This window comes from Homarus americanus, unplaced genomic scaffold, assembly GCF_018991925.1.
Source record: "Homarus americanus isolate GMGI-L3 unplaced genomic scaffold, GMGI_Hamer_2.0 scaffold6317, whole genome shotgun sequence".
In the NCBI taxonomy this organism is placed as follows: domain Eukaryota; kingdom Metazoa; phylum Arthropoda; class Malacostraca; order Decapoda; family Nephropidae; genus Homarus; species Homarus americanus.
Genome location: NW_024730668.1, coordinates 6,274,282 through 6,288,057, shown reverse-complemented (window position 1 = coordinate 6,288,057; position 13,776 = coordinate 6,274,282). Strand labels below are relative to the sequence as shown.

Below are 13,776 nucleotides of genomic sequence, written 5' to 3'. Positions count from 1 at the left end.
TGTATAATTGAAGCAGAAAAATTAATAATAGCGGATCCTAAGGCTTGAACAAGAAAGTATTTAAGTGCTGACTCTGATGAATATTGATTATTTTTTGTAATAATTAGAGGAATAAAAGATAAAAGGTTTAGTTCTAAACCTGCTCATGCTCTAAATCATGAAGTGGCAGAAATAGATAAGATTGCTCCTGAAATTAGGGATGAAACAAATGTTAACTGAGACGGAGAAATTAGCATTAAAAAGAGAGAGGTTTGTGCTCTCATAAACGGGGTATGAACCAATTAGCTTAGGATTAGCTTATCTTTTGTATACTGGTGTAAACGGCACGAAAAGTTTTGATCTTTAAAGAATTGGTGGAATTCCATTGTATATAGATAATATGGGTAAAGTAATTTACATGACCTGTCCTATCAAGACAGCTTTGTCAGGCATCATATTTAAAAATGTAAGATTTATAAGAAATAGTATAATTAATATAATTAATAAAATAGTAAAAAGTTAAGAAAATATTGTTTATGTAAATCTTATATATATATATATATATATATATATATATATATATATATATATATATATATATATATATATATATATATATATATATATATATATATATATATATATATATATATATATATATATATACCTGTATATATATATGTATTATATATACATATAAATGTATATAATTAATTTAATATTATATAGTGGGGATAATTAAGCCTTATATTCAGCCTTCTGTAATTGTATGATTGCTCTCTCCCAATAGAAATCTAAGCCCGTTGGGAAATGGGACCTCCCCTCAGGAGAAAGGGACCATTTTGAGGAGCTTAGATTTCATTATAGATCTTATTTAGTCGATTTATAACATTAAATTATTAGCTTTTCAGTTAATAAAATATTTCAATGAAATTATATAATTGTTCATTTTAGATTAGCCTTAAAAGTAAATTTTTTATTATTGTGTATAATTTTAGTTGCAAGATAAAGTTTCTAGCTCTCTCCTTACATATATTTAAATGTATATATAAATGAAAATATAGTATAATTTTAAGAAGGTACAAAACTTTACTTCCGTATGGTAAATCTTCTATTCAACTTTAAGACCAACGGTTTTATATTTGGACAAAAAATAAGGGTTTGTATAAAATTTTTCATAAAATTGAAGCTAGGAGTTTAGTAGACGTTCTCAATAAATCCCCTGATAAGAATTTTTTGACGCATTTTATTGGTATAAAATTAAGAATAAATTTAGGTTAACAGTTTGTTAGATTTTAATAAAAAAATCTATTAAAATACCTGTATAGTGGTTTTTCACAGGGTATTTATAATGAAGACAATTTCCAATTTAAAAACAAATTTTTAGAGGGTCTATGCGCATGGTAGCCGTCCACGTGTGATTTCAATTTTTAAATAATTATATTTTAATTTAAAAAAGTCATAATCAAAATTTCTGTTTTTAGTATATTGACACTTTTTAGGGCAGACCAGCATTTAAAAAAAAATATCATTAAATTTGTAGATATATTACTATAATTTAAATATTTTAGTTTAAGGTTACTAAATTAATAGTAAGTGCCAACTAAACTCCTATCTTCACTTTGTTGTTAGTAACTTAGTTGATGTTACTAACAAACTACCTAAAAATTCTTGTTTTTGTGGGGATAACTTTTAATTATGTTTTATATGGTTATAATGCCTTCATGATTTTTTGGTGAGGTGAAGCCATGGGACAGATTTTTTTTTGGTATAAAGTAATTGAAATTTATTTGCTCAATGATTTGTATTTAAAATTGTATATACATTATAAAAACGAATATTGTTATTAAAATTTCTTTTATTATGGTACGTTTATTTAATTATAAAAGTTTAATACATCTTTATTTGTTCATTTATGGAAGTTTGATTCTTGCTTAATGCTTTTACGTTATAACTGGTAAATTCATGTAAATAGTTGTGGGGAGTAAAAAATAAGTAAATTTATTAAAAATAAGTTTAATTAAAAAGTAGAAACTAGCGCTAAGAAAGTTAAAATCACAGTATAAAATATTAAATTATAGGCGGTAGCCTGATTTGGTAGTTATAGGAGTCTGACTAAGGTTTGTGCCAGCAGTCCCGGTTACACTTTAAGATTAAGTAAAAGTAATTTACTGTAGTTAGCAGTTAATTAATAATTTATAAGTTAGTTGAGTTTACTTTAATAAAAGTTAAAATTAGAGTGTTAATTAGTAAATTAAATTAGTATATACAGAAGATGAAACTGTAGAGGCCGGGGTATGAACTAGGATTAGATACCCTATTACACCTGGGAGTAAAATTTAAGTGCTTGAATATTAATAGTTTTATTCTTTAAAATCAAAGAATTTGGCGGAATTTTAGTCTTGTTAGAGGAACTTGTTCTATAATAGATAAAACACGCAGAATCTTACTTATCTTGGTAATTTCACAGTTTGTATACCGTAATTATTAAATAATCTTGAAAAAGTAAATTATTGGGATTAATAAATTAAATATATTCGATCAAGGTACAGCTGATATATAAGTAGAAATGAGTTACAATAATATTTATTTATAACGGATTGTGAATTGAACTATTTGCAAAGAAAGTGGATGTAATTGTAAAAAAAAGTTTAATAAGCTTTTCTGATATGAGATCTAAATTATGTACATATCGCCCGTCACTTTCATTTAAAATGAAATAAGTCGTAACACAGTAAGTGTACTGAAAAGTGTACCTAGAAATAGTCAAAATAAAGCGTTATAGTTTCGCATCTCACTTACGTTGAGAAGGTTTATCGTGCAAATCGGTTATATTTTGAGTATTATAGATCTTTGCTATTGTTATTCAGTGTTAACTGTATGTATATTATGTATGCTGGATTATGTATTATGTATGTATATTATGTATGTGCTCCATTTATATTTATTCAGCCTAGCTAGCAGCGTGTGGCAATGTTATTACCATATCCCACACACTTAATTAATGTGCCTGGCGACGTATGGAAGCTGCTAATGTATCACTTGCCATACGTCGTCTATGGTAGTTGACCAGGACCTTAGCTAGGGAGCAGTGCTATCCACCTCTGTGTACATACTCTTATCCAGTAAATCGAACCTACAAAACTATACAGGTGTTTGTGTTCTCTCCTGTATATAGAACTTATTACCCAGAACATCTAACATGGCGCAGTGCGTAGTTTTACTGGATTATTACGAGTGATTAGTGCAAGTTTGTGGAAAGCCGGCTGATGGATCCCCGCCTTGGGTCAACCCCGCGTCATCTCTCGAAGAATTTCGCAACTTTGAGCAGTGTCAGTGACAGTGATTTTCTGTGAAGTGTTTAGTGCATTGTGTGTTTCGTGCCATTCATGCGTGACCTTGTTCGAACGGATTTCCAAGGTATACGGCATGTTCTGGGCATTTGTGGGGTGTAGAGCTCAGCGCACCCTCCTCTGACCGTTTACAGAGAGCGACTGAGCTACTCCTATCTCCACCCCCCTCCCTCACAGCGCCGCCTCCACCCCCCCTCACAGCTGGGGCGAGACGCTCTGCCTGCCTGGGACACACACACATACATGTACTAACACTTGCTGACCGCGCGGCTTTCTTATATATATTTTATATATATAACCTACTTATCTGTGTATTTAATTAAATTTTTTTTGTCTGAAATCTTGTTGATACGACAGGCTGACCGGTCAACACTGATTTAAGACACAGTACACAGAGGAAGTAGTTATGTCTCATGCCTTACGTAGCCGTGGACCCAGCGCCTGGATGAGTCAAGCGGATGATAGTCCCCCAGAGATGGATGACCAGGCCGGCCCAGCTCCCACAACATCGCGCAGCCCTTCACCTCAACATTCAGCGTTATCTCCAGAGATAATTGCCTTAATGAAGTTTATGAGGATACAAAACAGATTTAGAACCTGATGTAAATTTCCGGACTTTTCGCGAATGGCGGCGGCGGTGGGCTGATTATGCTACAATGGTGGATCTCCAGAGTTTGTCACAGCCTAAACAACTCATCCAGCTGCGTATGTGCCTGTCCTTGGAAGTTCAGCGTGTCTTAGAACATACGTTGCAGGTACCCCCAACCTCTTCGCTGTCTGTAGAGGAGGTACTGGACGTTCTACAACGGCACATCAAAGGACAGCAGAATGAAGCTCTGCGCAGGAGGGAATTGTTTAGCTGCAGACAAATGGAGGGTGAGTCTTTTGACGCTTTTTATGTACGTCTTAGGAGAGCCTCGGAAGAGGTAGATATATGTCTAGGCCACCACCAGCAGTGTGAGGAGACCCAGTTGAAGCAGGTGATCTTGATGGGTGTTAAGGACGAGGAACTTGTCCAACGCCTCACCTCCCTCGACTCTTCCTCTTCTCTTCAGGATGTGTTGACGATATGTCGCTCCTATGAGGCTGCCAGGTGTGCCACCTCTGCCATCCGAGCTCCCCCTACAGCTGTACGCGCTGTTTCCCAGTACAAGAAGGACAAGAAGTCTGCTCCTACGCCTTCGCCCACCACGTCCACGCCCGGTTCATTTTGCAACAACTGTGGTAAGCAGCACGGAACACAGGTATGTCCAGCTGCTCAGTCTACCTGCAACAGTTGTGACCGTAAGGGCCACTGGTCACTCACAGTGCGGTGCCCAGCTAAGTACGTACAGTGCAATGTGTGCGGTCGTCTGGGCCACTATGACAAGTGTTGCCCTACCCACGAACCCAAGGGACAGCGTCGGCGGAAGCTTCGGCGCCCTTCTACCAGTGAGGGCCGCCCACAGTCGCCAAATCAGAGGCACGACGACCCTGGACAAAGCCCGACCCACTTTAGGAGGGTGTACTCCTCGCATCCCAGGACCAAAGTCCCCCAGTACATCAGCGTCATCGTGACCTACGGCGGTGTGTCATCCCGTCTTCAGATGTTGCCCGACACCGGCGCTGATGCTACAGTCATCGGTCCCCAGCATTTGCGATGCTTGGGGCTCTCTCCAAGCGATCTAGGACCGCCTCCCGAGGACCTCTGCGTCATGGCAGATGGTTCACAGATGGCCCCAGCCCTGGGTTCACTCTATGCACATGTCACCTTTGGCAACAGGTCGTGTCAGGCCTGGATTGACGTGCATAATGGTGTCCCGACTCCCTTGCTGTCCTACAGACATTGTCAAGAGTTGGCCATCATCTCCCAGGACTTCCCAACACCGATTCTCGAGGTAAATTACGCCAACAGGGTGCATGAAGGGAGCAGCAACTACCCTGCTGCCGCCCTACCCCTACCTCTGGCCAGTGACACCTCTCCTTCGGTAGTTGTCCCTGCTGCATCACGTCCCCACGCCTTGGCTCGCCTTCACGACAGTCACCGTGGAGCTGAGGCCACCAAACGACGTGCACGACAGACTGTGTTCCGGCCTGGCATCGACCCCGACATCTCCAATGCTGTCCAGGTGTGTAAGCCCCGCCACGTATTACAACCCAGCCAGCAGCAGGAACCCTTCATGAGTGACGACAACCCCACCCGCCCCTTTGAGTCTGTGTCGGCCGACTTTTTCTGTGTGTCAGGAAAGTCCTTCCTTGTTATCGTCGACCGTCTCTCTGGTTGGCCGGTTGTCATCAAGTGCGGTAATGACACGACGTCTGCCGCCACCATCAGCAAGTTCCGCCACTACTTCCGTGACGTGGGCGTTCCTGTACGCCTGCGAACCGACGGAGGGCCTCAGTTCACAAGCCGGGACTTTGCCGTGTTCCTCGACCGATGGGGAGTCCGGCATGTGTTGTCATCGCCCCATTACCCGCAGTCCAACGGCCACGCTGAGGCTGCTGTCAAATCCTTGAAGCACCTCATCCTTAAGGTGGCCCCTTCTGGGAATATTGACTGCGAGGCCTTCGACCGGGGTCTTCTTGAACTCCGCAACACACCCAACTACACCGGACGCTCCCCTGCCCAGGTTTTGTATGGGCGCCCCCTTCGTTCTTGTGTCCCTGCTCACCCTCAATCCTTCTCCAAGGAGTGGCAGGCCAAGACAGAGGATTGTGATCGCCGAGCCGCCGAACGTGTTCAGGACGTCGTCGCCCGCTACAACGACCACGCCCGTTCTCTCCCCAGGTTGAGTGTCGGCACCCAAGTCCGTGTTCAGGACCCGACCTCCCTACGTTGGGACAAAGTAGGCGTAGTCATGGGTCTCGGCAGGTCACGGGACTACCAGGTGCGGTTACCCAGTGGTCGTGTGGTGGAGGAACCGCCGTTTTCTCCGCCCCGTAACACTGCCTTCTGCTGGCCCCGCCACCAGTGTTGAGTCCCATACCCTTCCCAGTGATGAAGTCCCTCGACGCTCAGAACGGATCCAGAAGAAAGGTCCGCTCAAGACTTTGCTATGAGCGTATAGGGGGGAGGGAGGTGTATGTATATTATGTATGCTGGATTATGTATTATGTATGTATATTATGTATGTGCTCCATTTATATTTATTCAGCCTAGCTAGCAGCGTGTGGCAATGTTATTACCATATCCCACACACTTAATTAATGTGCCTGGCGACGTATGGAAGCTGCTAATGTATCACTTGCCATACGTCGTCTATGGTAGTTGACCAGGACCTTAGCTAGGGAGCAGTGCTATCCACCTCTGTGTACATACTCTTATCCAGTAAACCGAACCTACAAAACTATACAGGTGTTTGTGTTCTCTCCTGTATATAGAACTTATTACCCAGAACATCTAACATTAACAATATAAATTAGAAAAATATTTTTATATAAGAGGTAAGTATAAATTAAATTTTGAATCGAAAACTTAAATAAAGGCTTAAGTTAATAGTATTGTGAAAGAACAGTGAAAGTAATGAAAATTTAATAATAAGCAAGCAGAAGTAACTTTTTGTACCTTGTGTATCATGGTAGGTTAAAATATTAAAAGTAGTTTTTTTATCCCGAAAAAGAAAAAGCTAAATTAATAAAAAGGTTATTGTGGCATAAATGTCTTTAATATTAATTTTGTAGTGAAATGTTAAACGATTCCTTTGATGTTTGGTTTTTAGAGAAATGAATTTAATTCAGTTTTAACATTTAAAGAAAGTTAAGTATAAGAATAGGAGGGTTGAGCTTCTTATTCAAAATATTAAATAGTATAGAAGAAATTTATTTAATATTTGAATTAGGCTTAGAAGTAGCCAAATGAATGAAGTGTTTTAACTAATTTTTAAATTAAAGTTATTTATATTCTTCTTGTAGTTGTATCTAAAAATATTAGTAATCTCTATATTTGTAGATAAAATGATTTTATTAGTAGAAAATTTTGTAAATAATAAAATATTAACAAATTAATAATGCCTTCTGCCTGTTTATCAAAAACATGTCTATATGATGGTTTATAAAGTCTAACCTGCCCACTGGGATCAAACTAAAGGGCCGAGGTATTTTAACCGTGCGAAGGTAGCATAGTCATTAGTCTCTTAATTGGAGGCTTGTATGAATGGTTGGACAAGAAGCAAACTGTCTCAAACACAAAATTGAATTTGACTTTTAAGTGAAAAGGCTTAAATATTTTAGAGGGACGATAAGACCCTAAAAAGCTTAATGAATTAATATATAACCAGATGAGTTGACAGTATTGTAGGGGTATCGAGATATTAATGTTGTCTAGCACTCAGGATGGAAGGAAACTCTAATGTGGTTTTCTTGTATAATATATAAGTTATATGATAGACAGTCTGGTGCTGGAGGTGCCATGTGGTGAGGGGCTGCTCAGTAGAAGCGTTCGGTGAGTAGCGTGTTGTAGGAGGTAGATGTGCAGGAGCTTCGTTAGAGAAGATGTTGCCTGTTGCTGGCTTCCTGGTTGAATAAATGCTGACAGCGTGGAGCTTGCTGGAGGAGGTGTTGCTTGTTCAGGAAGATGGGCAGAATGAGAGTTGGTTGGTGAGGAAGCTCAGAGAAGGACAGCTGGTGGGTCGCCATGCTCGCTAGCGGGGGCGAGGACCGCCAGGCAGGCGAGGAGAAGCGAAGGCAGCCAGGCAGCGGCGGAGGAGGAGGTGTTGCTTGTTCAAGAAGAATGGTCAGAATGAATTTCAATGGAGAGACAGAGCTTATATACCCAGCAGCCGCTATGAGTCATGTTGGGAAAACCCGAGAAGTAACCGGTCTCTAGTTTCGTTGCTAGGTTACGGTAACATCTGGTTGGTTGCTAGGGAAGGCGGTAGCAGGTGGTGGCTGTGGCTACGCAGTTGTAGGCAGTTGTAGGGGAGACATCTACTACAATACTCCCCCTTCCCTCCAGGTGGTGTAGGAGACTTGTTGTCTGTAGAGTTGCTTAGCACATGTGAGGCAGACCGGGCGGTGCATGCCTCATGTGAGACAACGGCGATGGCGTGAATGAGCCGATCGCTGAAATACAACTGTCTAGATACACACTATCTGTGGGAGAAGGGAGAAAAAGGGTGTGTGGAGGCGATGAATGTTGTGCTTCCCTCACGACAGGTACAGGGTCGTCAGATGCGCCTGCTGGGGTGTGTGTGGGCCTGGGTCAGGAGCAGGGGCTGCGTCAGCAGAAGCGGATTAGGGCTCGTGACAGCAGCTGGGTCCACGACAGCAGCAGGGTACAGGACATTAGCAGGGAGTACCTGAGGGAGAAAAGAGGGGTGCGTGGGTCTGGGTCAGCGTCTGAGGCAGGACGGGTGTGCTGGGGTCGTAGGATGTGGTGCTTGGGGCAGGAAGAGGAGCCGGTGTCTGCTTGAAGACTGGGAGCATGATCAGTGTCTCCTCCATCCTGTGTGTGTGCTAATCTCCGGGGTCACCATTTGTAGGGGTATCGAAATATTAATGTTGTCTAGCACTCAGGATGGAAGGAAACTCTAAGGTGGTTTTCTTGTATAATATAAGTTATATGATAGACAGTCTGGTGCTGGAGGTGCCGTGTGGTGAGGAGCTGGTCAGTAGAGACGTTCGGTGAGTAGCATGTTGAAGGAGGTAGATGTGCAGGAGCTTCGTTAGAGAAGATGTTGCCTGTTGCTGGCCTCCAGGTTGAATGAATGCTGACAGCGTGGAGCTTGCTGGAGGAGATGTTGCTTGTTCAGGAAGATGGGCAGAATGAGAGTTGGTTGGTGAGGAAGCTCAGAGAAGGGCAGCTGGTGGGTCGCCATGCTCGCTGGCAGGGGCGAGGACCGCCAGGCAGGCGAGGAGAAGCGAAGGCAGCCAGGCAGCGGCAGAGGAGGAGGTGTTGCTTGTTCAGGAAGATGGGCAGAATGAGAGTTGGTTGGTGAGGAAGCTCAGAGAAGGACAGCTGGTGGGTTGCCATGCTCGCTGGCGGGAGCGAGGACCGCCAGGCAGGCGAGGAGAAGCGAAGGCAGCCAGGCAGCGGCGGAGGAGGTGTTGCTTGTTCAGAAGAATGGTCAGAATGAATCTCAATGGAGAGACAGAGCTTATATACCCAGCAGCCGCTATGAGTCATGTTGGGAAAACCCGAGAAGTAACCGGTCTCTAGTTTCGTTGCTAGGTTACGGTAACATCTGGTTGGTTGCTAGGGAAGGCGGTAGCAGGTGGTGGCTGTGGCTACGCAGTTGTAGGCAGTTGTAGGGGAGGCGTCCACTACAGTATAATATTCTTTATATATTAAATTATTTCGTTGGGGCGACGATGATATAATTTGTAACTGTTTAAATTTTAAATACAGAGATATTTGTGTGTAATGATCCTTATTGTTGATTAAAAATTTAAGTTACTTTAGGGATAACAGCGTTATTTGTTTTGAGAGTTCATATCGACAAAAAAGTTTGCGACCTAGATGTTGAATTAAAAATTCTCCATGGCGTAGGAGTTGTAGAGGTCTGTTTGACCTTTAAATTTTTACATGATTTGAGTTCAAACCGGCGTGAGCCAGGTTGGTTTCTATCTTTTAAAAAAGTAAGAATTACTTTAGCACGAAAGGATTTAGATTTTAAAATATTTGTTAATTATAGATTAACTATATTACTTTGGCAGATATAATGCATTAGATTTAGGATCTAATTAGATAGAGTGTTCTATAGGTAATAAACATTAATTCAAAAGTATTTGGATAAAACAGTTTGTGATAGCTTTAGTTTTATTTGTGAGTTATTTAAGGTTAATTATTTGTGTTGTTGTGGGTGTAGCATTTGTTACTTTGTTAGAACGTAAAATTTAAGGTTATATTCAAATTCGTAAAGTACCAAATAAAGTTGGTTTTATTGGATTACTACAACCCTTTGCGGATGCTGTGAAGTTGTTTACTAAAGACCAAACGGTACCTGTTAAATAAAATTTTCTTCCATATTATGCTTCACCTGTTTTTAGGTTGTTTACTGCATTAATTGTATGATCAGTAATTCCATATGAAATTGGTATAATATATTTAAATATAGGAGTTCTATTTTTCTTGTTTTGTTTAAGTTTAGGAGTTAATTCAACTATAAGGGCTGGTTGAGCTTCCAATTGCAAATATTCTTTGTTAGGAAGACTTCGTGCTGTTGCTCAGACTCTTTCTTATGAGGTAAGTCTTGCTTTAATTTTACTTTCTTTTATTTTTTTGTTGGCGGTTTTAATTTAGAGCTTTTTAACTTATATCAGGATAGTGTATGATATTAATGGGTTACATTACCATTAGCTTTGGTTTGGTTTGCTTCTTGTTTAGCTGAGACAAATCGGACTCCATTTGATTTTGCAGAAGGCGAATCTGAGTTGGTGTCAGTATTTAATACTGAGTATAGAAGAGGTGGTTTCGCGTTGATTTTTATAGCTGAATATGCTAGAATTTTATTCAAAAGTGCATTATTTGCATTATTATATTTAAGTGGAGGTCCTTCTAGACCTCTTTTTTATGCAAAGTTGGTAGGGGTAAGGTTTGCAGTTATTTGAGTTCGAGGAACTCTCCCTTGTCTTCGTTATGACAAGCTAATAGGATTAGCTTGAAAGAGGTTTTTACCAGTTTCTCTTAATTATTTAATTTTTTTCATAGGAATAAAAATAATATGTTATTGTTTTTAATTTAGTTTATAACTAATTTAGTAAATTGAAAAACTATAATGGCAGTTAAGACGTTTTAGTGTCCTTATTGATGTTTTCAAAACATCTGTTTTTTTATAAACTAAACTGTCAGTCAAGTAGTTTATCTCATAAAAGAAGTGAAAGAGGATTAATAATATTGTAAAGGAAATACACTACTGTTAAGATTTGGCCCCTAATAACAAAAGGATCTTCAACAGGTCGAGCTCCAATTCAGGTTAGTAGAATTACAATCGCAATTAAAGATCAGAAAAAATTTGATTTAGAGGATAGAAAGTCAACCTTCGAAATTTAGAAGTATGAGTAAAAGGTAGAATTATTAAAATTGCGATTGACATGGCTAGCGCAATAACTCCTCCTAGCTTATTTGGGATTGATCGTAAGATTGCATATGCAAACAAGAAATAACATTCTGGTTGAATATGAGCAAGTGTTACGAGCTTCTCCAGTATCTTACTTAAGGACTGGTATGGGGTGGTAATTCTTGAAAAGACCTGTATCACCAGATTTTTTATATCCCTGGGGAACCGTTACAATTCTCACCTTATCCAGAAAGACACCTGTGGTGAAAGAAGACTAGAGTCGACCTTTTTCTAGGCTTTATTGTTCATATACAGTATCTGACGTCCGACTTCTCACCAAAACATGCGCGCACCCAGAGCGTAGGCCTAACAACCACCACTGCTCCACTGTGAGGAACCCACCGGGTGTGGTGTGTACTGCTTATGGCCATTATGCACCTCCACTGTGAATCTGTGGATACCCTACATATCAACACCCAGGATAGGAGAACATGATTGTGTGTTTGAGAAGTTTCTCGGTCGCCACGTGGAGCGACCTAAGGATACCAGGCGTGGAACCAGTACTGGTATGATTACCTGGGAAGTATCCCATCTACTTAGCAAGAGTAGAGTGTGAGCGAGGTACCTGATATGTGTGCCTGAAGAATACCGAGGATTTCCATACTTGTAGGTGGGGAGTGTACCTGAGATGTGGTGCTATAATATAACATGTGGTGCTCTACTCTAACATGTGGTGCAGTCTGATGTGTTGGGTGTTATGGTAAGAAGGAAAGACCGAGGTAAGGAGGTCAATGGTTTTTATGAAGAATGAAGATGATAATAGTAGTTATTTGATGAAGGACGTGTACTGGTGTGAAGTGTAATGAACATAATAGTAGGTATTTTGACGAATGTCAACTATTTTTGTATCGTGACGGGATGCAACATGTTTTGTGTTAAGAAATAAATTAGTTAAGTCATGGTTGATGTTTCACCCTTCCTCCCACTCTCGATTTGGTCCATGAGAAACCCAACCCAATGCCTGGCTTGCCCTGCCAGCTACCTAAACAAGCTACTTACTGTCCAGGGGGTCTGGTGAACAAAAAAATATTCCAGTAAGTGGAGGGAACAATGAAAATTACTAATATAATATAACTCAAACAAAACAAAACCCAATGATAAGAAACATAACATACGTACAGTCAGCCAAAGATGCACCGACCCCACCCTGGATCTCGTGCTCGCAATTTTACCTGGCAATACTTGGTAAAGGAAGGCTGTGTGTAAAGGTGATTGTGATTGGTGGATCTGTTTTGGGCTGTATCACTGTCAGGATAATTATTAAACAAACCAAAGGGAGAATTTTTATAATAATAAACTATTCATTGTTATTATTAAGGTCATGAGAAGTTTCCAAATGCTCGAATATTTGCTTAAATAATCAAGAAAATTTGATGTGAGAATCTTGTGGCAGCTGTGGTTGTAGTTGAGCTGCTAAGTAATTAATATAATTTTCTTCATTATTTAACCAAATATATGGAAATTTGGAAACTTCTCATGACCTTAAATAACAATGAATAGTTTATTATTATAAAAATTCTCCCTTTGGTTTGTTTAATAATTATCCTGACAGTGATACAGCCCAAAACAAATCCACCAATCACAATCACCTTTACACACAGCCTTCCCTTACCAAGTATTGCCAGGTAAAATTGCGAGCACGAGATCCAGGGGAACCCAACTGGTTACACGGCTCCACTCAGATTTAACACCATCTACGCTGACCCTCTGCGTTCTATCGGTGAGCCATGATTTTATCCAATTTAAAACTTTCCCCTCGATACCATGAACCTTAATTTTTCTCAGAAGCCTCTGATGCGGTACTCTGTCAACTGCTTTGCTAAAGTCTAAGTAAATAACATCGTACTTTTCGTCATTATCTACTACCTCGAAGACTTTCCTAAAAAACGTCAGCAGATTTGTTAGACAAGATTTTCCCTTTGTAAACCCATGTTGAGAGTCGTAGATTAATTTGCTTTTCTCTAGATGCGATAGGATGCTATCTGCTATAATTGATTCAAGAAATTTCCCCACTACTGACGTCAAACTGATCAGCTTGTAATTTGACGCTGATGCTCTGTCTCCCTTTTTGAATATGGGTACTACATTTGCCTGTTTCCACAAGTCTGGCACAACTCCGGTGTCTAATGATTTTGTAAATAAATTTAAAAGGGGTCAGCTAATCTGTTCCCTACACTCTTTCAAGACTCGAGGGAAAATTTCGTCCGGCCCTGGGATTTTGTCTTCTTTAGTTTAATTATCCTCTTAAGAACATCCTCTTTTCTGATAGTGATATTCTTTAATTTCTCTTCTTCCTTTCCCCTAAATATCAGTTCCATCTCTGGAATTTCCTCGCGAATTTCTTCTGTGAAAACTGATAAGAAGTAGTTGTTCAATGCTTTGCTTATTTCTTCACTGCCATTATCACT

The 13,776-nt window shown here is 40.2% G+C and overlaps 1 pseudogene; it reads left to right on the top strand.

The window, feature by feature from the left end:
- The first annotated feature begins 9,789 nt into the window (after nt 1-9,789).
- On the top strand, nt 9,790-10,955 carry LOC121867339 (annotated as a pseudogene).
- The last annotated feature ends 2,821 nt before the right edge of the window (nt 10,956-13,776 follow it).